Genomic DNA, 26,481 nt, shown 5'->3' on the forward strand with positions numbered 1-26,481 from the left:
ATGAGAAAGTTCTGCTCTCGCGCAGAAATCCAGAGTCTACAACAGGAATTCTGGAACCACACCATGGTAGGAACGGATATCGACGCCTACAACAACCGGTTCAACGAGCTTTGCCAGTTGGTACCAGACATGGCAAACACGGAGGAAAAGAAGATCGAGAGGTATATTTTTGGGTTACCTCCTGTTGTTAGGGTTCCGCTCAACGCCGCAGCGCCTCCAACCTTTGATGAGGCGGTAGCGCGGGCCATCACCCTTACAAGGGATACGGTCCGTGCGGGTATGTTGACTACGCGCGGAATCGAGCAGCGAACCTCTGATCCCAAGAGGAAATGGAACTCTCACCACCGAGGGTCTGACTCCAAGCAGCCACCGTTCAAGAAGCAGGAGAGCGCAAGGACTTACGCGATTCAGGCCGCGGAGCCACCACGAAAAGGATACAGCGGGCCTCGCCCATGGTGCAACAAATTCAAGTATCACCACGAGGGTGAATGCGCAAGAATCGAATGTGCCAAATGTGGCAGACCAGGGCACAAGACGATGAATTGCCGTGTCAGAGAAGCTGGAGCAAGCGACAACTGCTACGCATGCGGGAAGCCAGGGCATTTTAGTCGGGATTGCCCGCAAAAGGGGAACCAAGCTCGCGGGAGAGCTTTTGTGATCGGAGCAGGCGAAGCTAAAGAAGAGCCGAATGTGGTAACCGGTACGTTTTTGCTTAACGGACATTTTGCATCTGTCTTATTTGATACTGGCGCGGACCTAAGTTTTATATCCGCTGAGTTTAAAGACTCCCTAGGCCTAGCAACCAGTAGGCTAGACACACCTTATACTATAGAACTAGCCAATGGTAGGCAGTTATGCGCAAGTGAAAGAACTGAACAATGTATAATAGTCATGGGAGGTCACGGGTTCAATATTAATTTGTTGCCAATAGACTTGGGAAGTTTTGACATTGTGGTAGGTATGGATTGGCTAGTCGAGAACCACGCGGAAGTTATTTGCCATGAGAAGCAGGTTCGGGTCCCACTGTTGAACGGAGAAACCTTGGTAATTCAAGGGGAAAGAAGGGGAGTTGCGACGAAACTGATTTCGTGCCTAAAGGCACGTAAGTGCCTAAGGAAAGGGTGCTACGCCTTCCTGGCGCATGTCGTAGAAAAGAAAGGAGATGAGCGAAGAATTGAAGACTTACCAGTAGTGCGCGAATTTCCAGAAGTATTTCCTGAAGATTTGCCCGGATTACCGCCGCCGCGACAAGTCGAGTTTCGTATTGATTTGGTCCCAGGAGCTGCGCCAGTAGCTCGAGCGCCTTATCGATTAGCTCCATCTGAGATGCAAGAGCTATCCAATCAGTTACAGGAACTATTGGATAAGGGTTTCATACGCCCAAGCTTTTCACCTTGGGGAGCTCCAGTACTGTTTGTTAAGAAGAAGGATGGTTCGTTCAGAATGTGTATTGACTACAGGGAGCTGAATAAGCTGACAGTCAAAAATCGGTACCCCTTACCGAGGATTGACGACTTATTTGACCAGTTGCAGGGATCCAGTTATTATTCGAAGATAGATCTACGGTCAGGATACCACCAACTTAGGGTCCATGAGGAAGATGTGCCGAAAACAGCCTTCCGAACTAGATACGGCCATTATGAGTTCTTAGTGATGCCTTTCGGGCTAACTAATGCGCCGACTGTGTTCATGGATCTGATGAACCGCGTGTGCAAACCATACTTGGACAAGTTTGTGATTGTGTTTATAGATGATATTCTGATTTACTCTCGGACCAAGGCCGAGCATGAGCAACACCTGAGATTGATTTTGGAATTGTTGAGGAAAGAAAAGTTGTATGCGAAGCTTTCCAAGTGCGAGTTTTGGCTTAGAGAAGTTCATTTTCTCGGTCACGTAGTAAACGAGAAAGGAATACACGTTGATCCTTCCAAAGTCAAGGCCATCGAAAACTGGGAAGCGCCAAAAACCCCAACTGAGGTGAGGCAATTCCTAGGACTAGCTGGCTACTATCGACGCTTCATTGAGAACTTCTCCAAGATAGCTCTACCTCTGACCGCGCTAACTCAGAAAGACAAGAAGTTTGTTTGGGGCGAAAATCAGGAAACAGCATTTCAGATGTTAAAACAGAAGTTATGTAGTGCGCCAATTCTGTCTCTGCCCGAGGGGACGGATGACATCGTCGTTTACTGCGACGCTTCACATCAGGGACTCGGATGTGTCCTTATGCAGCGAGACAAAGTCATAGCGTATGCCTCGCGCCAACTCAAGACCAATGAAAAGAACTACACAACGCATGATCTGGAACTTGGAGCGGTTGTCTTCGCGCTAAAGATTTGGCGCCATTACCTCTATGGTACAAAGTTTATAATCTTTACGGATCACAAGAGCCTTCAACATATATTTGATCAAAAGGATTTAAACATGAGGCAACGAAGATGGGTGGAGTTGTTGAATGATTATGATTGTGAAATTAAGTACCACCCTGAAAAGGCGAATGTGGTAGCAGACGCGCTAAGTAGGAAGGAGCGAATAAAAGCGCTACGAGTCAAGGCTCTAAGGATGACCATTCACGCAGATCTCTCTACCCGCATCCGAGACGCTCAGCAAGAAGCCTTGAAACCAGAGTTTGTCAAAAACGAATGCCTTGGGGGTATGATTAAGAGTTTGGAACTTAAAGAGAACGGCAATCTATATTTTGCCAACCGCATATGGGTCCCTCTCAAGGGAGGACTGCTCGAGCAAGTATTAAACGAAGCTCACAAGACAAGGTATTCCGTACATCCTGGCGCAGACAAGATGTACCAAGATGTTAAAGTGCTGTATTGGTGGCCCAATCTTAAAGGCGCCATCGCGACGTATGTCAGTAAATGCCTGACGTGTTCGAAGGTAAAGGCTGAATACCAGAAACCATCAGGGTTGCTTCAACAGCCAGAAATTCCCATGTGGAAGTGGGAACAAATCTCTATGGACTTCATCACCAAACTGCCAAGGACACCTGGGGGTTACGACACGATCTGGGTTATTGTGGATCGGCTAACTAAGTCAGCACACTTCCTGCCGATCAAGGAAACCGATAAAATGGAAAAGTTAGCCCGATTGTATATTCGAGAAGTAGTTTCAAAACATGGAGTCCCAGTGTCCATCATTTCCGATAGAGATAGTCGGTTCACATCAAGGTTTTGGAGATCGTTACAAGGGGCTTTAGGTACTCGTCTTGACATGAGTACGGCATATCATCCCCAAACGGATGGGCAAAGCGAGCGAACAATCCAGACATTGGAAGATATGCTACGCGCGTGTGCAATCGATTTCGGAGGTAGCTGGGATACTCATCTCCCATTGGTTGAATTTTCTTACAACAACAGCTATCACACAAGCATCAAGGCTGCGCCATTCGAAGCTTTGTATGGGCGCAAGTGTAGATCCCCACTGTGCTGGGCTGAAGTGGACGACAAGCAAATGACTGGTCCAGAATTGATCCAAGAAACAACAGACAAGATTTTTCAGATAAGGGATCGCCTTAAGACAGCGCGCGATAGACAGAAGAGCTACGCAGATGTGCGAAGGAAACCATTGGAGTTTCAGGTAGGGGATAGAGTACTTTTGAAAGTCTCTCCATGGAAAGGAGTCCCCCGTTTCGGCAAGCGAGGAAAGTTGAATCCGCGCTACATTGGACCATTTGAGATCCTGGAAAGGATCGGTCCGGTTGCTTATAAACTCCGTTTACCCGCCGAACTCAGTGGAGTTCATGATACGTTTCATGTGTCCAACCTCAAAAAGTGTTTATCTGACGAAACGTTGATTTTGCCGTTGGAAGAGATTCACATCGACAAACAGCTGCACTTCGTAGAAGAACCGATAGCAGTAACCGATTGGAAAGAACAAAAGTTACGCAGAAGCAGAATCAAGTTAGTAAAGGTTCAATGGAACTCGAGGCGTGGGCCTGAGTTCACTTGGGAAAGAGAAGACCAGATGCGCAAGAAATACCCACACCTCTTTCAGAACATGGCTTCTGCCAGCGACGTCTCCTAAATTTCGGGACGAAATTCTCTTAACAGGGGGAGAATGTGACACCCGGTAAATTCCCAATCCCTTAAACCAAGTAATCAACCTAAATATTAGGTAATTATGTTATATGCGCCCTGCGCGAGTGCGCTATGTTAGAATCAGCGCGTGCATTTGTTATGTGCGCCCTGCGCGAGCGCGCCATGTTAAGAACCAGCGTGGGCATATGTTATATGCGCCATGCGCGAATGTTTTGGCTTTATGTTTTCATGCACCTTAACGTTATGTTGTCTAATGGGTTGACCATCCCGCATGATGCTAAGGCGGGTGCATCCTAAACCGTTTATGCGCGTGCGGAAGGGAACTAACCTCCCCGCATGGCGGGAACATTGAGAGCTAGTTTGTCTGAAGCTCCAAGATGGAATTGACTTCAACATGACTGATCACTATGTTGAAATACCAAGACCACCTGGAGAATCTACAAATGAAACTCAATGTCCCTAACTGCGAGAAGGTTACGCACCTACCCGCAGCAAAGAAATGTCCTTCATGCAGAAAGCTATGCGCACAAAGTGATACGCACAGAACACTTAGTCTATTCTCCAGACGTAAGGAGATTACTCCCGCCCAAAAGGAAACAGTAGCGTGTTTCAGAGATTTTCCACTTTTTACTGTAACACGAAAAGTTAACTGTCAGCCACCCTATTCTCACCAACCCCAGACCTGCATGTCCTGACCAGATCAAATCAAATCAAAATCTTTTATCCACTACTCCACTCTTAAATAAATAAAAATAATTTCCATACTTTATCATCATTACCCCTAGATATGAAAAGATTACAATCCCCTAAAGCAAGGGATTGTGTTCCCTTGAGTTTGCCTATAAATGTGTAACCTAAATTATCACCCAAAACACACTCCAAAGAACTGCAAACTTGCACTAATCCTCTCCCAAGCATCCGTTGTTTTCATTTCCGATCCTGTTACTAGGTAAGCCGAGAATATAACCTTGAGATCTACTTTCCAACCCTTATATTCTCCTATTTCTTGATCTTAATATATATACTTGTTATTTAATCGTATTCTAGACCTTCAATTCCGAGGCCAACACCAAGAAAACCCGAATCTCGATTTAATCCCTTAACAAGAACCACAGGTGAGTCTCACAGCCCCTATTTTCACTGTTTTCACTATTTTTAAACTGCTTTCGGGGCGAGGGACACGTACTTAAATAATGTTTTATCATGGTATACTTACAAGCTATGCAAGCGATTATGTGTTTATGTTTCATGATGAGTAATGCGAACGGTTATCTATGGTTTTTCGATGTTAGTGCACCAGATTCGAGTAAGTGATCACTTTACCATTGGAACTCTAAGGGTAGGGACTGCTGGTTTGATCCACCCACTCGTAGGGGTCGCACCTCTTTGCATGGACGAGTGCCTAGTATGGTCATGGGGCAGTACTATGGGTTTGAGCCCGCTCGTAGGGGTCGCACCTCTTTGCATGGACGAGCGCCTTGTTTTCCGGCACAACGTTCGCGCGTAAACCGCGGGACGGCATTATATTATTTTAGCTCGTAGTGGCAGCGCCACTTTGCATGGACGAGCACATTTTTCCTGAAACGTTCGCGCGTAATCCGCGGGACGGTATTACTTATTTTAGCTCGTAGTGGCAGCGCCACTTTGCATATACGAGCACGGTTCCCAGAGATGTTCGCGCGTAAACCGCGGAACGATTTTATCAGAATATGTTGATAGAACTGTTTTACCAAGCATGTGTTTTAATGATGATATCAGAATTATGTTTCAGAATGATTTGTATCAAGATTATGATGCAATACGATTTATCAAGCTACTAAAACTTGTGAACTCACTCAGTTTATACTGATTCAAATGTTTTTACGTGTCTTTCAGGAGATAACTAAGTAGCGCATGGAGTCACACTTAGAGCACCTCACGCTGAACATCAAAAACTAGCTTTTTGGAAGATTTTAGTTCTATCCCTTCGATGCGCGTGGTTGTTCCCGCCGCGCAAGGGGATACAGCGTGGAAATCTTCAAAAGTTTTTATACTTGGATGTTTTTATGTAATTTTTAAACAATGTAATGTATTTGTATTAAACTTTTCATGCGCAATGAAAATCTTTGAATGTTTGCAATGGCCCGTGCTTAATTATCAATCCCCACTCGCGCGCGCCCGGCTGTTTCCGCCGCTCAGGGCCGGGTGTGACAGTTATTTTTGGGTTTACGCTGGTTGTGTTAGTGTGCAGGTACCTACAGGTGTATGCATACTAGAAGCTCTAACAGGTCATCACCGCTGGTTATTGATCCCGAGATTGACAGAACACTTCGAAGAAATCGAGTATTACTTAGGGAGAACAAGCTTCTTGGTTCTCCAACTGCATCAAACAACATGGATTCACCAGTTCCCACTTCAGGTCATACAATCCCGACCACACCTCCACCAAATCCACCTCCACCGATCACTACTAATATACCTACAACATCAATTGAACTCTAACCACCACTCACAACCGAACTCATCAATGCTCAATTCACCTATGCAACATCATCAACATTACCACCTATAACCAACCTTTTTCCTTAATTTTGTGCGCCGTTATCATCTCAAAAATATCAATCACCACCCTTTCAACAATCACAATCAAGCTACCATTACCAACCCTAACCTTTTATGCAACATTCAAGAACACAAGGTGACAGATACGGATATGGGTTTGATAGTGAATTTGAGGGGTATGAAGTGGAAGGTCACTACATGGGAGGTGATGGAGGAAAAATGGAAAATTCGGGAACTTTTGGTTATGGTCAATGGCAACAACCACTGCCGGTTATTCAACAACAACCACCACCAGTTCAACAAGCTCAACCACAAGTTCAACAACCACCACCAGTTATACAACAAGCTCAACAACAACCACCGGTTGTTGTGAATCAACAAGTTCAACTACCACCGATTGTTCAACAACCCCAAGGGCAACCTTAAGAACAACAATTCCAGCCACAAATGCCCCAACCACAATTTCAACAACAATTTGGGCAGCCAAGGCCCGTTTATAGGCAAATGGGTCAACCAAGAGTACCAATGGGGGTACCAAGAAGGCATGCAAGAGAGATGGTAAGGCGGTTTGAAGCCCATTTCCGACCCATAATTACTAATAATCCGTCTCCGGTGGTTATCCCTCTCAACCATCAAGGGAGGACATTTGAAGTAAGAACCAATTCCCTTCAAAGTCTTCCGAAGTATAAAGGTCTAGCAACGGAGGAACCTTACTTCCACTTGGAGGCATATGACTCCATTTGCAACACAATTGGGGGTCAAGGTTTTACATCGGATGATGTTAAGTTGGTTTTATTTCAGTTTTCATTGGAAGACAAGGCAAAGAGATGATTTTACACTTTGCCTTCCGCGTCTATTTATATACTTGGGCCGAAATGCAACAAAGATTTTTAGAAAAATTTTACACGGCCTAAAAGACCAATGATGCGAGAAGAAGTTTGAGAAACTTCCAACAACAATTGGAGGAAATGTTTCATGAAGCATTCGAGGGGTTCAATATGATGATAAGAAATTGTCCTCATCATGGTATTGCGCTTTGGGAATTGTTAAATGCGTTTCGTGAGGGTTTGAGTATGGTGGATGAACGGGATTTGCGGTCGATCACTAATGGTACATTTGGTACCAATTATGAACAAGATTATTTGGCGTATTTGGAACAAATGGCGGTTACCTCAAAGAGATAGGCCCAAACCTAAAGAAGAGCAAGACCGGCGATTGGTAGACCGCAAGTGCAAGCCGTGGAAGAAGGAAATGTACAAACCACTAATAAAGTAATCAATGTTTGTACAAATTGTAACGAGTTGGGTCATGCAACGGAAGTATGTACGGTAGGTCAAGCACCGGTGGAAGAGGTGAATGCACTTCAAGGGGGAGGTGGTAGAAATTACAACATGAAATCCAACACCTACCACCCCGGGTTAAGAAATCACCCGAATTTTCGTTATGGAAATCCGACCACTCAATATAACCCGAATTTTCAAGGAAATCAAGGCAATTATGTTCCTCGCCAACAATACAATAATCAAGGTAATTTTCATGGCGGGAATAGTCAAGGGTTTCAAGGTCAAGGAAGTGGCGGTCAAAGTGGGTCAACGGGTCAAAGTTCATCGAGTGGAAATGAGGTTATGGACATGTTGAAGTTGATGCAACAAGACATGCAACGAAGAAATTAACTTGATGAGGTTAGAATGCAAAAGGATGAAGTTAGAGATAAGGTCATCCAATCTTTGACCACACAAATGGGTCAACTCGCAACTGAAGTATCCGAGTTGAAGAAGAATAAAGGTCAATTGCCAAGCGACACAAAGGTAAATCCTTCTCATAACTCTTCACGTAATGTTCCTATTAACCACATTAGTGTTTTAAGAATTGGTAAAGAATACAAAAAAGATTTATCACCGGGTGTGGTTGATGGGGAAGTTGAGGATATTACGGGTAATGAAAGTAATGATGAAATAGTAACAAATAAACCCACTAAACATGTCACTTTTGAAAAACCATTACAAAATCCGGGTCAAACTTCAAATTTAAACGAAAAAAATAAGGAAGTGGAACCAAATGCGGTTCCATTTCCCTCGGTTTTACTTGACCCGGGTAAGAAAAGTATCATTTCAAGAAGGGGTCCTCAAAAATAAGAGATGTGGAAAGTTTTTAAACAAGTAAAGGTAAATTTACCTCTACTTGAGACAATTATGCAAGTACCCGCATATGCAAAATTTTTGAAAGAATTGTGCACTCAAAAGAGGCAACAAAAAGTGCCTCTACGAGTGGATTTAACTGAGCGGGTAAGTGCGGTTTTAAAAGGAGATCTTCCTCCTAAGCTTCAAGATCCGGGAACACCCTTAATTAACATTCAATTAGGAGATTTTCAAATGTATAAGGCGTTACTAGATCTTGGGGCCGGAGTAAGTATTCTTCCGGGGGGTTTATACGACCAATATGATTTTGGTCCTTTAAAACGAGTTGAGACAACGGTTGTGTTAGCCGATTTGTCTCATAAACTCCCCCGAGGAATTGTGTGGGATGTGATAGTAAAAGTTGAAGAATTTTACTATCCGGTTGACTTTTTGGTCTTAGACTACTCATCGGTTGATTCGACCCAACAACAAAATGCTATATTGGGTCGACCGTTTTTAAACACCGCTCATGCTATTATTGATTGTCGATCGGGCATGGTTGATATGGCTTTTGGGAATCGGAAAATGAGATTAAATGTGTTCACTAACGGATCTAATGCTTTATGTGGTGATGAGTGCTTCATGGCAGATATTGTTGACATGTGTAAACCGCACGATTATGAGGACGATGCTTTGAAAGCATGTGTTTGTGATTTTTCTGAACAGGTACATCTTTGTGCATTGAGGATGGAAGAGAAAAATCAAGACGTATTGGCGGTAAAAGAAGGACGACCACCATGGACTCATCAAATTGAAAGTCTGCCAGCTGTGATCGATTCGAGTACAAAATCATCATTGGAAAGCCCACCGAAATTGGAATTGAAGGATTTGCCAAGCCACTTGAAGTATGCGTTTTTGGGGGATAATGACACATTACCGGTCTTATAAACAATAAAATTTTAATTTTAAACCAATCTTATACCACACAAACCACCTACCATTATTATTTTCACCTATTATCATCTTCATCTCCCTCACAATCCCTCTTTACAAAACCCTAACTCCTAATTTCATATATCCATAACTTCCTCATATCTCCATCAATTCAACCGATTTTTTAGTCTATTTTGACTAAAATTTCACAAGGATTTCGATTATATCATTGCATTTGAAAGAATCCTCTGTTTTGTTGGTCGATTTTGGCAAACAAGTCCGAAAATTTTGTGGGTTTTGGTTGACTTTAAAGCTTTCTTCATCTACATCTCCTATAACACCAAGGTATGGAATTTATTGTCATTATTGATGGTATATTGCAATGAAGTTGTAAGTGTTCATAATTTTTCTATATACCCACTTGCTTGTTGGAAGTAATTAGTCTAATGATTATGCATTATGGTTGTGGCTAGTGAATAAATGTTATAACTTATGGTTGTTAATTGATAATGTGGAAATTATGTGTTGAAGCAAATGTTGGAATTTTTGGTCAATTGATTAACGAGTAATTATCCACAACCATAGTAACAAGCAAGTGTGGGGAAGTTTATGTTTACTTAACTTTGTTTGTTTGGGATGTTTGTTGTGTGTAGATGGGTAGAACCTCGGATAAAGGAAAGTCAAAGGCATCATCTTCAAGTGGGCGGGCAGCCCAAGCAAAGAGACTGAGGTTGCATGAAGAGCAAGCACGTGTGCAAGTACCAACGGTAAAACCCACTTGGAAAGGTGGAGGATTATCAAAGTATGCATCAAAATGGCAAGCGGAGCTGTTCATTGATAAAATGGCCACGTTGAATAAACGAATTGAAGGATACATGTGTGAGAAGGAAGTAACCGATCCCGGTTTTGAGGCTTTTGGGATAGTTGACAAATTTGAAGCTTTGGGTTGGGAAGCAGCTCTAAAGTGTTATGATGAAGAAACTAACACTTTGTACTATCTAGAGATTGAGGAATGGGTGTCCACATTAAGATGTCCCGCGTACAAAAAGGTATTGACATGAAATTGATTGGGACGGTGGGAGGTCAAGAAGTGGTGATGTCATTTGACTCATTTAATCAGATCGCACTTTTTGACACCAAACCAAGAAACTCATACATCTACCCTTCTGCCAAAGACTTATTTGACTGCCCCGACAAGCACCCTCAATGGCACCACATGCTTGAAAAGATTCTTAAAAGAGGTGGAGGTTCGGGTGATCAGATAAAGAGAAAGGATTTGAAGATTGATGCAAAGTTATTGATGTTAATTTGCTTGTACAACGTGATGACTCGAAGGGGAGATATTTCGATAGTGCGGAACTGTGATGTTCCCGTATTGTATGCATTGGTGTGCGGGACGCCCCTTATTTCTTACCGATATCTAGTCGTGCATAATATTTGGATCAGCCGGGAAAGCAATAAGCGGAAGTTAATTCCACATTGTCGACTGATCACAGCATTGCTAAAGAATCATGGTGTGATAATTGACGAGTCGGTGGGAATGACCAAGGTATTTAAAGAGTTTAAGTTGTCAGATTTGCCAGGTTGGGAGTACACATAAACTGCTAGGCATCATGTGCTTGTGTGTGGTAAGGTGAGATGGAGTGTGATTAGAGAAGATGTAGAGCCAGAGGAAGATGATGAGATTGAACAGGTGGAAGAGGTAGGTGAGCCCGATTACATGGATGTGGGTGGTGGCAGCAGTTCTCAACACGGGGGTTGGGACTATTCGGATGGTTATAATTCCTATGGTAGCAATTGGGCTCATGTGGGGTCAATGAATGAGGTGGTGGAGAGGCATAGGCCTTCCACGTAAGGAAATTGGTCAGACGAGTCACGTGCACTATTTGACCATCAGACCTTTATGGGGGCCTATGCTGAACGAGCCGAAAAAGAGAGGCACGACAGGTTAGAGATGTGGAACCGTGCCAATGCTTATGGGCGAGAACATGAGATGAATATGAGATACTTGGATGATAGGAATCGGAGGATGCATGATCAATGGCATGCAAGTGAACCGGTCGTGTCAGACCCACAAATGGTAGATTACACGACTCTTCCTCCGTATGACGGTTCGGTACGATATCCCGAACCACCACTTCATCATTCAATGTGGGTCAGCCCAATGCAGTCAATGGCACCACCACTACCACCACAAGGAGAAGGAAGCAGCGGCGACTATGGGGCGTTTAACTTCGGACAGTTTTCAGAATTCATGACATCTATCTTCTGTCCAGCCCACCCGCCTTACAACTGATCGAGCCTTGTGATGCCAGGTGAACATTGTTCTGTATATTACTGTATATTTGTTATTTTTTGTGTCTTTATGTGTTTTTGGTGGATGGGTGGTGAACAAAATGCTTTTGATTAAGTATTATGGGAATGTGTTGAAATGAAGGTTGTGTTTAACAAGTGGTTTGTTTTATTTTTCTTAAAACCGTACATTGGGGACAATGTATCCCAAGTGTGGGGATGAGGAAAACTTTCGTTTGTTTTTGGTTGTGTTGAAAATTAAAAAAAAAAAAAAAAAATCAGAAAAAAAATTAAAAAATCAGAAAAAATTAAAAATATCAGAAAAATAGAAAAATTTTAAAAAAAATGTGTTTAAAAGAATCGGAAAGTGGTAAGATGGCGGGGTAAAGTTTTGGTCCCTTTTCATGGTCACAATTCCCTAAATTAAAGGTGCCTTGTTGTTTTTAAAAAAAGGAGATTATGTAGTTTTTTAATCAAGGTTAGCATGCTTTCGGTGTAATAACATGCATAACATATTCGTTTACACTTGAGAATTGAGAAAGTATTGGTTGGTGGAAAAGTTGATATTCTCCGATAGAACTTGTACAATTAGTGCATTTCGAGATCTTAGCGTGGCATGAGTGCAAAAGTGATAGAGGACTTAGGTTAAGCCTCGTCTGGATGAGCGAGAGTGTGGGTTTTGGGGGGTTGGGGCCTCATACATTATACATATGAGGATGGTTATGTGAGGGGCGGGGGGTTGGTTCCTTTAGAAAACTTTATTGGGCATATTCTTTCATTTAATCAACCCTAGTGTTATATTGCGAAACGATCCGACTTAATTGGTTTCTATGTAATTGTTTTAGTATTTACCAGTTAGAGATGTGAAACATTTTATTTGTCTTGCTAGTATGTAATGTTCAAGTATTATATTAGTTCAAAAAAAAGTTTGTATTATAATTGCAATGTTTATGTATGCAAGGTTCAAAGTATTATGTATTGTATGATTAAAAAAAGAAAAAAAAAGGAAAGAGAAGTTAGTGATGTTTATAGTTGTTTATTTTATTGTTTACTTAGTTTGTTTGTAATAAGTCGGATCGGATCTCTTGAGCTATTTTCAATATTCCCTTCCATACCCTTACACTTGGCCCCATTACAACCCGTTTTAAGACATCTTGATTTGTATTCATATCAATAAGCATTTACATAGGTGGAGATTTGATGGTTGTACAAGCGTATGCGAGGAGAATTGATTAATTATGAAATGTATGGATGATCACCAATAAAAAGGTTAATGTGTAAATGTGTTATGTATAGGTAAAAACCGAAAGCATGTTAGGTTTGGTTAGAAATCTATGGTTTAAATGGAAAGTCAAGTGAACTAGTGCAACCAATAAAACCAAGGAAATAGGGTATGACTTGGGACCTTAACTGAAACGGTTTTTTGGCAAGATTGGTGGATACAAGTTGAATGCAATAGAAAGTTAGTGTTGAGATGTTGCTTGGGGGCAAGCAACGTTTAAGTGTGGGAATGAGACGGGTGGCCCATGGGACAACCCTTAAGTGAGTTAATACCGTAATAATCATGTATTGAATTGGTTTATCTAGTGGAATTAGATGACTACGGTGTGCTCGTTAAATTGTAGGTACAAAGGAGGTTTTGGGGCTATTATGAGGAACAACGAAGAAACCTAAGGAACCGGGCACGCGAGAGAGGTCAAAAGAAGTGAAAACGGGAAGGCAAGGCTGAAGTCCACCGTGGCCCACGGTCTCCACCGTGAGCCACGGTCCAAGTGTGCAAAAAGGAACAGAGGCCACCGTACCGTGGCCTCTGAGGTTACCGTAAGGACCACCGTGACCCACCGTTCCACCGTGGGCCACGGTCTAGTTGATGCTGAAAGGCACCTTGACCCACGGTGTGAACCGTGGGCTACGGCGTGGGTCGTAACTGCCCGATTTTCTTCTTATTTTTAGACGGTTTTTGATGTCTTTTGAGATATCTTTTATCCAAAACACCTTAGAGACGAATTTTTTAGAGCAAGAACAAGACTTTGGTGATTATAATCATTTGTTTGGGTTTATGATTCGTTCGATTATCTTAATGTTGGTGATGATTAATCAAACAATGTGTGGCTAGTACTCTTTATGTTCTCTCCCGAATTGTAAGGTTTTCTAATTGGATATTTGTTAATCGTTTATGTTATTGGTGAGATAGTATTTTGATCATATGATTATTGTGCTATGGTGATTGTGTTTTTGTTTTGTAATTGTTAGTGTGGTATAAATTCGTGTTCTTGACTATCTGTTCTTGGTGCCATAGGTAATCGAGATTTAGTTGAAGAGAATTAGGGTTAACAATACTAAACTGATTATTGAGTGACAACCTTGTGTTTTTGTAATCCAATTACTTAGTCATCTCTTATCACATTAAAACGCATTTTCATGAACTATAATTGTGTAGTTCATCTCACAAGTAAACATTAACTTTATCAACATTGGAAACCTGAAATCGGGAGAGAGCATTCTTTCTTATATTGTTTAAAACTCGTTTATTTATTTTAGCTATTGTCGTTAATCAAATCCAAACAACCAACTCCTTGAATTTACTTTTGCATTTAGTTTAATTTAGATAAATTACATAACTACTTGGTAACACAATTACCACAAACTCCCTGTGTTCGATACCCGCTTCCTGCTATCTAATAGTTGTAATCGCTTTATTTTTGAGTGAGACTTCGACCTCACGTCAGGGATACAAAATGGGTTAATAGTTTTTGTTTGGGTTAAACTTTCCAAGATGCAAAAGTTAATAATATGTTATATAAATAATTAAGAAATAATATATTAATAATTAATCATCTCAGTAAACGTGATATTTTATATAATAAAATAACCCGAACATCGAAACGGGTCGGGTATTAATAAATTCGAAAAAGCTGATTTGTTACAACTCCAGAGTTTCGACGTTTAATACCCTGAAACCCTACGTATAGTCGAAGTACTACTCGTTAGTCCTTAAACGTTATACCATATTTAAGGTAACAATTATGTTTAAGATACTTTAACTCATGGCTTAGATCCTAGTCGAGAGTATAACCTAAACCTTGGAATGTTTATAAATATATTAAGCTTTTTGATCGTATATTTACAAAAATAGACGTTTTATATACGTATATTTACAAAAATAGGCGTTTCTTTATTATTAAAAAAACCATAAAGTTTTGCATGCAAAGTTTATAGTCAAAATAATGTTTCTTTACAATTAAGAAACATAGAAATTTATATACACGAGGGTATAGTCAAAATATAGTTTCTTCACAATTAAGAAGCATAAAGTTTTATATGCAAGGGGTATAGTTAAAATATTGTTTCTTCAGGATTAAGAAACATAAAATTTTAAATACAAAAATTATTGTTAATATACATTTGTTCTTGAAGAAGAAAAACTTTCATAGATGTTTCTTCATGAAGAAGAAACATAACACATGATTGGCAAATAAACAGAAAGACCTTACGTCTAAACATTTTATTCAAACAAATGATCAATCAAGGTTTAAAGCTATCAAGACCATACTAAAGGTCTGTAGACGGATCAAGAGAAGATTCAATTATTTATATAAACCTATTTTATTATAGGTTAAGCATCATTCCTTAACAAAGGTTTTCAAAAGAGATCACCACATCATTCAGATATACTCACAGGCGAATACGATAAGTCTTTCACAATCAGCCATTAAGATGAACGGGTTGTTTATATTAAAAAGTCATTCAAATATTTATATGGGATTACGCGATCCCTATCGTACAAGATAGAAAATAAAAGCAACTCAAATAGTGCACATGTGTCTGGATCCAAACATATCTGTCTAGTCTATCATGCAAGGCTACGTGGCCACATACTAGTAGTTATAACCAAGTTCTCCAATGGGAATCAGTTCCCGGAGAACCTCAATTATGTGTGTATGGTATGTGGTACAAATCTTAGAAAACGTTTCTGCTGAGCTTGTACAGAAAATTTTCTTGTCAAATAAAGATTTATTATGTGTTTTTAGAGTCAACGATTCACCCGCACATAGCTGACGTATCCCCCCCCCAACATTTCAGGGAAACAAAATTAGCACAGATAGGAAGGAATTAGAGTCACTTATGGAGTTAGATGCTCGCTATAATGAGATGGCCCAGTTTTGATTATTAAAATATTACAAATAAGATCAAACAAGGTTTGTAATCAAACACTTGGGTATTTATTATCCTAGAAGTTTTCAAAATAAATTAAGTTTATTATAACGAAAGTCTTTCGCTAAATAACCCGCAATTCTGATATATTTACAAAACAGTTACTATCTATTGATCACACACCTAGGCCCTAAGTCGGGGTGTGATATATATATATATATATATATATATATATATATATATATATATATATGGTAGGGTTAATGTAAAAAACAATAGTTTTGTGAGAAGCATAAGAATAGATTTACACCCTTGGATCTAAGATATAGTGGTTGAGACTGATAGTTTCTAAAAATTGTATAGTTACTATTTACATGTTATAGTGTCTTATCTGAGTGGTGCACTTTATTTTAAAGTCTTCTCACACTTTTCATAAAACAATTATTTTTTATTTGAACCCTTATCTATATCTATCTATATATATATAAAGAGAGAGAGAGAGAGATAAAAGAGAGAATACAATAATCGTTATCGTACATTAACGTACACAGCTCCCACAATCTCTGATATAAACAAAACCCTAAATCACAAATACGGCCATCGATCTCCACCTTCACAGCCAACGTTCCACTACTCCGCCAATCTATCTCCACCACCACAAGCAGACCAATCAAATAAATCATCAATTCATCCAAACAAACACATATGTATCTTAAACTGAATCAACTTTTACCGGAGTGTAACTAGTTTAACCTTGAGCGTATTAGGGTTTGAATTTCAATTGAGCGTTTTTTGTGTTCTGGCTTTGCCCGTTTTTGTTTTTGGCTTTGAACATAATTCACGTACGTTTTTGTACGTTAAGGATTATTGTACGATAAAGATGATGTTAATAGATATTAACTAAATAATATATATTATGTCATATATAAAATTATAATTAATAACCTTTAAAGAATATATATAAATTTATAAAAAACAATTAAGAAATAGTAAATGAGTCAAGGTCAAGCTGTGTAAAGGTTAAATATTCGAGCTTGCCTCACTATTTATTATGTCTTTTAAGTTCCTTTGTAATGAAAAAAAAGTTCCCCTTTAGTGAGGACTGATATTCGGTATAACTTGAATTAAGTGGTCACTACAAATGGTGGCATGATGGAGGGAAATTTAGGTGCACATATTAAATTTTCATGTTTGTATTATGAATTTTTAATATTGAGAATAGATTGTCCGGTCAAATTTCATCTATGTAGCGACCAAATGTCCTCACAGCAAGGCTTTACCAATAAACACATCCTTCCCCTTTTCTTTCTTCTTTCAATCTGTAAACCTTATACTTTATCTCCAAGTTTGCAGCATCTCAGATTTACCCTCCCTCTTTCACGAGCACCGCTAAGGCTGTAACATTAGTCAATTTAGTAATTTGTCGACTGAGTTTGGCGAGTTAATACGTCGTAAAATAGATTTGTAATTGTAAAACGTTTTGATAGAATAATATTTCTAAACTATATTGTTTGTCAGACTAATGACACTATAATATTAAAAATTTTCTTTACAAAACTGATTATTTTGTATGCAAAAAAAAGAATAAAAAATCTTTTTATATATATATATATATTATAAATACAAAGCAAAGAAAAGAGAATGTGAAACGAAATTTGGTGATTTGAAATTTGAATGAGACATAGTAGGTTCGATAGATTTTTTTCAAGTAAACTTCTACTAGAAAAGAAAAGGTAAAAAAAAAAACCTTTAGGTATTATTTTATGAATTTTTTACCACAATGATGTACTTAGAAAAAATATTTACTAATTTAGTGTAGTTTGAAAACTATTTACCAAATTAGGTATTTTCTTGAAACTTGTTTTTCTCTCTCATATTTTAATTGGATAATCCAAATTCTTAAATTAACATCTTTTTAAACATATAATTTTATCGAGTTTTCTACCAAAATAGTGTAATTAGAAAAAATATTTAGCAATTTAGTGTAGTTTTAAAACTATTTACTAAATTGGGTATTTTCAAAAAACTTGTTTTTCTCTATCATATTTTAATTGGATAATCCAAATTATTAAATTAACATCTTTTTAAACATATCATTTTACAACAAAAATATTATTTTAACACCAATTTCCTCTTTCATAATTAAGAATAATTCTATTATTCTATTAATAGTTTTCTTTTTATTGTTCACTGTAAATATTTGCCATACATAGCATTGTAATAAAATAATATTATATTAACTATTAATTTATTTCTGACACACCGTCACAATATACAATGGTATTGGTTCTAAAAAAAATCCCATTTAAAATAAGTTTTTTAACCTTTAAAAAACTGAATACGACGCAAGTGTTTGAAAAATTTCTTGATATTGCATTATAAATTTCATTGAAAATGAAGTTCTACTCACAATATAAGTTTCTAGGGGTTAAGATGTTGTTCGGACTGTATCGCTTTAATTCGTCATAGTGTTGGTACAAGTGCGACATTTATTATAACTTGTGATACGAAAAATATAATATTTTCAATGACAATTAATATTGGAACATCAAGAAAAAATACACACAGCTATATATTCCGATTTTTTTATATGTATAAACGATGCAAGTTATATAACTTACTTTTAAATATATTTTTTTCTAAATCCAATACTGTTGTGTAAGGCCCCGTTACCGGTAACCCTATTTTCGTGTTGGATTTACTCATAAACACAGTTCTAAATATCAGAGTTACTTAAAACATTTACGCGGAATATAAAACTTTCATAAAACATTACAATATTTCATAACTTGTCTCAAAACATCCTTTGTCTTTCACATTTAAACATTAAAATTAAAACATCATAAGTCTTCAGATGCCAGACTCTTGATCAGTGCCATGTGTCTCCTCAAGCGAGCTGCCTCATCCTACTCACCTGCGTGCATACTAAAAGTCAGCTACGCTGAGTGAGTTCTAGATAATCACATAATCATACCATTCACATAACATTATATTCTTTCATTCATACTTTCATACTTTTAATACTTTCTTACTTTCTTACTTTCATACTTTCTTACTTTCTTACTTTATTTTGTATTAACTTACCTTCATATCTTACGTTATAAAGAGCATTACGCCCTACATTCCTCGAGTATTATTAGGGCTCGGTACCCTCTTTCCTCGAGCATTATTAGGGCTCGTTACCCTCTTTCCTCGAGTATTATTAGGGCTCGGTACCCTCTTTCCTCGAGTATTATTAGGGCTCGGTACCCTCTTTCCTCGAATATTAGTAGGGTTCGGTTCCCTAGTTCTCGAATATTAGTAGGGTTCGATTCCCTCTTCGTTACCATACAACCATACCTCATACCTCGAGTATTATTAGGGCTCGGTACCCTTTCCGTAACCATACAACCATACATTATCATTTCTTTCTTTTCTTATCTTCATCACGTTTATACACATAAACATACATAACATACTTACCTTATACAAAACGTTACAACCTGACAGTACGTGCAATATCCGAAGATCGTTCACGTATCATCAAGCAATCATTCATACATTTCACATTATCCACATAAGCATACACTTATCTCTTAGGATAAGCGTATTAACAAACATATTGAGTATGCACACAGCCCCGAAAACATAACACATAAATGGGGCTAGAAACTCACCTGAACACGGTTACGTTCACCGTTAATCGTAATCCCTTTCTTCAGTTGTGCACGGCTGACTGTATAACAAGTATACGTATCAATTAACTATCACTTCTCATAATGTATTTCTATCTTTATATGACCCACTACGAACGGGGGTCCGGGGGTAGCGCCCCTGGCAGCGGGGTCTAGGGGCGGCAGCCCCTAGCAGGGTCCAAGGGGCAGAGCCCCTGGCCGGGGTCGAGCTGCCAGGTTAAACCTCAGGCGAACTTAGCTTCAGGCGAAGTTAAACCTCAGGCGAACTTGGCTTCAGGCGAAGTTAAACCTCAGGCGAACTTAGCTTGCAGGCGAAGTTCATCAGGCGAACTTAGCTTGCAGGCGAAGTTCATCGCTTGAAGGCGAAGTTGCCCAGATGAAGGCGAAGTTGCCCAGATGTCCGCTGTTTCGGTTTCTGATCAACATTTCGGGCGATTTTAACACCCTTGTTAAGGTTCAATACCACCCACTATACTTCCCGACCATTTTCGGTCGTTTATACACTAAAAGCTCGGATCTTAAAACTTCCAAGATCAAGAATCATACCTTTTGAGCTTGTTTGGATCTCGTTTATCTTGGTATCACCACTAATCTTTCTCTCTTACCCGGACCTCGCTCGATCCTTCCTTCTTTCTCGGCCCGGCCGGCGGCGGTTTTAGGTGTGCTTGGTGTGTGTGTATGTGTGTTTAGGAGAGTGGGGGAAAATGAAGATATTTTGGGATTTTGGGGGTATTTATATCCCTGAAATCCCATTCTCATTTAACCCATCTCAATTAATCCAAGTCCAAGACCCGCTCCTTCCCCGACATTAATCAATTATGCGAAATCACTAAACATAACTTCCTTTATTCATCATTAAAATTTTAGGATGTTACAAGTCTTCCCCCCTTAAAGAGGTTTCGTCCCCGAAACCTAACTATTACTGTGACATTCATGACAAAACGAGGTACACTATATTCATTACGTAACAAGTAAACGATAAATCGGTTAATTCGTAGTGCTTAAACGAGTAACCGACCGATACTAAATATGACCCGTATACATACTGAGGGGTCATATACGAGTTATATATATATTATAGAGGCTAACATATTGATATTTAGGCCTCGGTACGTTTAAAACTCTTTAAACGAAAAAGGTTTCGTTTATCGATACGCTATAAGCTTAAACGCAATCGTTAATATCAAAACAAGCATTGTAGCATCCGTTAAGCCGAAAAAGATTTATAAAACACTTATATGACATGTTCTAAGCAATCCGTGAAAATATTTTGGAATTTTACTACGAGTCAGTACGTTTTTCTTATTTTACAAAAATAAGCTGAAAAACACACGTTTTTACGTTATTTCTCACACCCGAATTAATTTTCTTGCGAAAAACCGGACCCGAACTAAATTTAAAGTGGGCTTTTCATGTTTGGGCTTGTGTGTATAGTTTAATGGGCCAAAACAGCCCATTATGGGCCTCCATGAAGTTCCGATCGGCAGCCCTTAAATCACCCCACATGTTTTTTTTTTATAAAGCTTACACCACAAGCTTGTTTATTCATTTTAACATACAAACCATTTGAAGTCCATAGCAGCTCCCAACCTCTGCTCTATCAACTCCTTTCAAAACCCTAAGGTAAGATCATGTTTTGTGAAATTTTAACAAAGTTTGATGTATATGATTAACATATAAACATGTTTTGATTAGTGTTAAACATGTTTAACCATCCAAAAACCCTAAAAATCAACTAAAATTATGTTTTCATGTTAAACATGTCTACAAAGCAGAAACATATTGATTTTTGGTCAAAAACACGGATTAGAACATGAATACAACGTTTTTACGGTTAGAAAGTTCGGTTTGAACCCAAAACCGAAACCCTAATTATCAAGGCTGTTACATGGATGATTTATGCTTGGTTTGATGTTATATGATATGTAGATATACTGAGTTTGCAACCCGAGACCCGGAAAGTCGTTTAAGCTAGCAAAATTCATCGAAAACCGACAAGGTAAACCCGTAATACTCGTTTAGGGGTTGTTTTGTATTAGGTTGTGACGTGCTTGTTGTTAGCTTGTGAAAATTTGCAGGGACATTAGGGATCATATAAATGAGTCCCTGTTCAAATTTGGTAATTTTTCGATAAACGGAGAATATTTGGTGAATTTATTCCCGTTTATGAGCGTTTATTTGGGAAAAATAGCTAAACTTATTGAAAAATTATGAAACTTGGTTTTGGAGTTTGATATGGGATGGTAAGATCACTGGTAAAGTTTGGGAATCATTGGAAATGTCTAAGTATGGTTTGTGCGATCATGGCTTAACCGAATTTTAATAGCCGAAAAACGCACAAAAAGGTATTTTGTCAAAAGAGTTAGGTTCTGGAAATTTTGCAGGGACTATGTAATGACATTGAGGTCATTGGTAAAAATTATCAGATTTTTCGGAAGTCGTTTGATATAAACGGGCTATTTATTACACGATTATAACCTATTAAATGAATTTTTATAAATAAATAATTAATCATAAAATTTCTGGAAATATTTTTATAAAATTCTCCATGTCTTAATGTATTTTTACAAAAATTTACATAATTTATATATAATTACATATTTAGTTATGATTTATCAAAGATTTAAATTATAATTGTTTTAACGAAACCGGCAGTTTTGTGTTTAATGGACTGACTGGTATGTCAAAATATCAAAAGTGGTCAAATATCATATTTTTGAATGATATTAATAAAAACGAACTTTTTACGAGAATTCCGGACAATTCGGGTGAATTGTGCGCGTTTTGTATAATCAAAACCGTGTAAAATCGGAAACGAACCCTGCAATCAAACCAGACACCGAAACTTTAAAATTCTTTCATAAATCAAATCATTTTATCAATCAATATATTTACTTAAGTTTTATGTGATCTTACCTAATCCCGAAACGTATAAACGATCAACTGAGCTAGGCTCGGAAAACGGTGAAACTGAGCCAAATCCAATTTTAAACATTTCATAGTACACAACGTCACAATCTAAGACTATGGTCATGTTCTGGGCCTAACAGCTATACCCAGATTATCTATACAGCCCGACTTAGCTTAAACACTGTACTAGTAATAACAATACGATACCGTTTATAGGAATCAGGCTATAAACGAGACATCTGACTATTTGATACGTGATTTCTGTGCGAACTACGATAAGGTGAGTTTCACGACCCCCACTTTCTAAACTGTGTTACGAACTTTTGGGGTGAAAATCATGTTTACATAAACTGTTATACTTGAAAACGTGTGATGATGTGGATTATCTAAGTACTAACACTTGACAAGTCCCCACAAACACAAGTGATTAACTTCGTGCCGGTGGCGTGTGGATAGTACTATCGGTTTGACAAACCCAACTGTGACAGAGCCGGTGGGGTAAGCCGGAACATATGTAAAACCAGTTGCACATTGTCATTATATATTTACATACTGCTATGTGGTGTTAGACATAGTACATACATGGGGCAAAATTGGCTGTTAAATGCCAACAGGAGTGCATGGGCAGGAGAGGCCATGCAGTATAGCTCGTTTCGGTTTCACTTGTGGCTTAGTATAATGCATCATACACAGACATTTATACATACACACTGTAACTTTACAAACTCGTGAACTGATTTCATTGATACTCGTGAAACTTGAAACTCACCAACTAGACGTAGTTGACACGTTTTAACATGCTTTTCAGGTAAAGTAAAAGTGGAATGATTTGCTTACATGCTTGGTGTTAGAAAGACAAGTTGAATAGCTGTGAATAGACGCTGATATAATACTGTTTAAGAAGCTCGCAAACCGGTTATGTGTTTTTCATCTAGTTTGTAAACATAGTACCTACCCATGTAATATGATGTAAATTAGCTGTTGAATTTTCTTTATAAACAATGTTGTTGATACCAGTGTTATCTGTTACATTCCCGTATTACGCTTCCGCAACTACCTAGTCGGGGTGTGACAGAAGTTGGTATCAGAGCCATTGGTTATAAAGAATTAGGATGTCCCTTAGGATACCCTAAGATAACCGTAGGCTCGATTAACTCTGGGAATAAAATAATATTAAATAATATACACGAATGATTCTCGTGATGAACGCGAATGGACAAGTGGGTTATTATGGTCCGGAACGTAATAACAGACTTGTTTGTACGAGGAAATTCGAGAAGAAGTCGATAAACAATCGAATAGGTAAAAACAGCAACATATGTGTATAAAATATAATAATAAATAAATATTTGTGTATATAAACGATTATTTGTGCTTATGTGTATAAATACCTGCACGTATTTTACTATGATTAATATAGAAGGATATTATTCTTATCACTAACCATTGTGCAGGAAGATGTCAAGATCTACTGATCGTGTACCTAATGCCCTACCAGCAAGGCCTGAGGAGGAGGAGGAGGATCCGGAAGAAGAAACGGAGGAGGAACCAGAGGAGATAGGAGAAGGTGCAAACGCGGTAATTCCTCGCGAGGTACCCCCAGATCAACCCGACTTATCGGGTTATCGTTGTGACACCTATCCCCCTAGGGAATCCCCTAGGAATGTTACAGGACAGGGAGCTACTAGTGCTTATCGTTCACCTGTTAGAGCACCCAGATCCCCTACTCCACCTGTACAGCAAGCACCAGTACCCCCACCTACCATTAGAAACCGTCAGACTGCTCGCATTTCAGTGCGTCCACCTGAGCACACCTTTTCCCCACCTCGATCTACGTACCATAGGGGAGAAACATCGCGTGTCCGGGTAACAGAGATACCTATTCCTACTTGGGGTTTACCCGCCCCGGTACCCGAGCCACCTCGTCATTCTGATTCAGCATGGTTTGGTTTAGCGACTGATCAGCTTTTAGAACACTCACATACGATAAATAGCCTAAACCAGCATAGACACGATATGTATGATCACATGAGGTATATGCAGCAGGAAATCAGAATTGTACAAAGATCCAGTGCTCACAGCCACGGGCGTCAGGATCGAGCGATGATACTACTGGGGGCGTGTTTAGCGGTTAATGCGGCCCTAGTGGCTGCTGTTGTTTGGTTGTGGTTCCATGTCGCAAAGAATGGATAGGACATCGTAGTCTGATCTTATGTATATAGTCTTTTGATATCCCAAGCAGCATTTCGTTACAACATGTTGGGCTGACTTGGGAGTTGTTTGTGGTTTAGTACTATCTCAAGCACTGGCCCTTATCGGGTTAAGTCTACATGTCACTTAGTGACAAATTTTGATACGCATATACAAGCGCTGGCCTATACCAGGTTAAGCCTATGCGCTAATTTTGGATGCATATGTACAGTAATGATTATAATTAATACAAACGTGTTTTCTTTGGCATAGTTATGTGTTGTGAAAGTGTAATATCGTAAAGTTGTGTTGATCATAGTGAAACGATATTGATTATTCTATAGAATGGCCCCGAAGAAAACAAACACTTCGTCTGAGGCGGAAGTGGCCGCAATGATTGCTCGTCAACTACAAGCAGTGATACCAACAATTGTAGCCCAAGTCACTGCAGGCATACGTGCTAACAATACTGTTAATCAACCTACGAGCACCACCACGGCCACTGTTAATACACCTCCGCCGGACACTAATGTAGCCCCGGGTGTTACTACCCCGGTGAATACTGATAATGTCATAAATAATAATAACACTCTCCCAACTATGAATGTCACTGGGAACCCAGAACCTGTTGTGCACCCTGATAATATCCCGAACCCTGTACCGGTTGTTAATACAACTAATAATAATAATAATAACCAAGGACCCCCGCGTCAGGAGTACTCATACAAACAATTTCCATCATATAAATCGATTGAGTTTAAGGGTATTGAAGGACCTGGTGGACTGGTCGAATGGATAGAAGACATCGAATTAGAAATTAATATCAGTAAGTGTCCACCGAACCGCGTGGTCAAATTTGTTACCAGTATGTTCCTAGACCAAGCGCTGATGTGGTGGAACACGGTAGTCCAAATAAGGGGACAAGATGCAATTAATCGTATGTCATGGGCTGAATTAAAAACCCTCATGTTAGAACAATTTAGCCCAAGAGATGAGATCCTGAAATTAGAACACGAACTTTGGAATTTGGAAATGAGAGGCACTGATCATCGAAGTTACATAAATCGTTTCGTTGAATTGACTCGTTTGGTACCATGGTCAATTATTCCGGAATCCAAGCGCATTGAGCGTTATATTTGGGGACTAACCCAAGCTGTGAGAAGTATAGTCTGTTCCGCAGCCCACCCAACTTTAGAGAGTGCCGTGTTACAAGCCAGCATCGTTACTTTTGACCTTACAAGAAATGGTGGATTAAGAGGTCCAGGAGAATCATCCAGTTTGAAACGAACTAGTTATACCTCTAGAACACAAGTGAAATCTCAGAATAAACGATTATGCCCTACAACTCAGGACTATGCTATGACCAGTTTCGACATGAAACATGATACATACAAGGGGTCATTTCCGAAGTGTGGAAAGTGTAATTTTCATCATACTGGAAATTGTCAAACGATCATATGTCAGAGAAGCGGAAATATTGGGCATAATACCCCAAGTGGTAGAACAATAATGAATACTTCAAACCGACAGTTTCAAACAACCCAACCCCGTCGTTCACAAACACCTAGTCACCAACCAATCCGACAACAATCTAATCAGCAAACTCCATCTACAATGAACCCT

The sequence above is a fragment of the Bidens hawaiensis genome, unplaced genomic scaffold, assembly GCF_021521415.1.
Source record: "Bidens hawaiensis isolate Kalapana, Puna unplaced genomic scaffold, B.hawaiensis_p1.1 tig00001717_1, whole genome shotgun sequence".
Classification (NCBI taxonomy): domain Eukaryota; kingdom Viridiplantae; phylum Streptophyta; class Magnoliopsida; order Asterales; family Asteraceae; genus Bidens; species Bidens hawaiensis.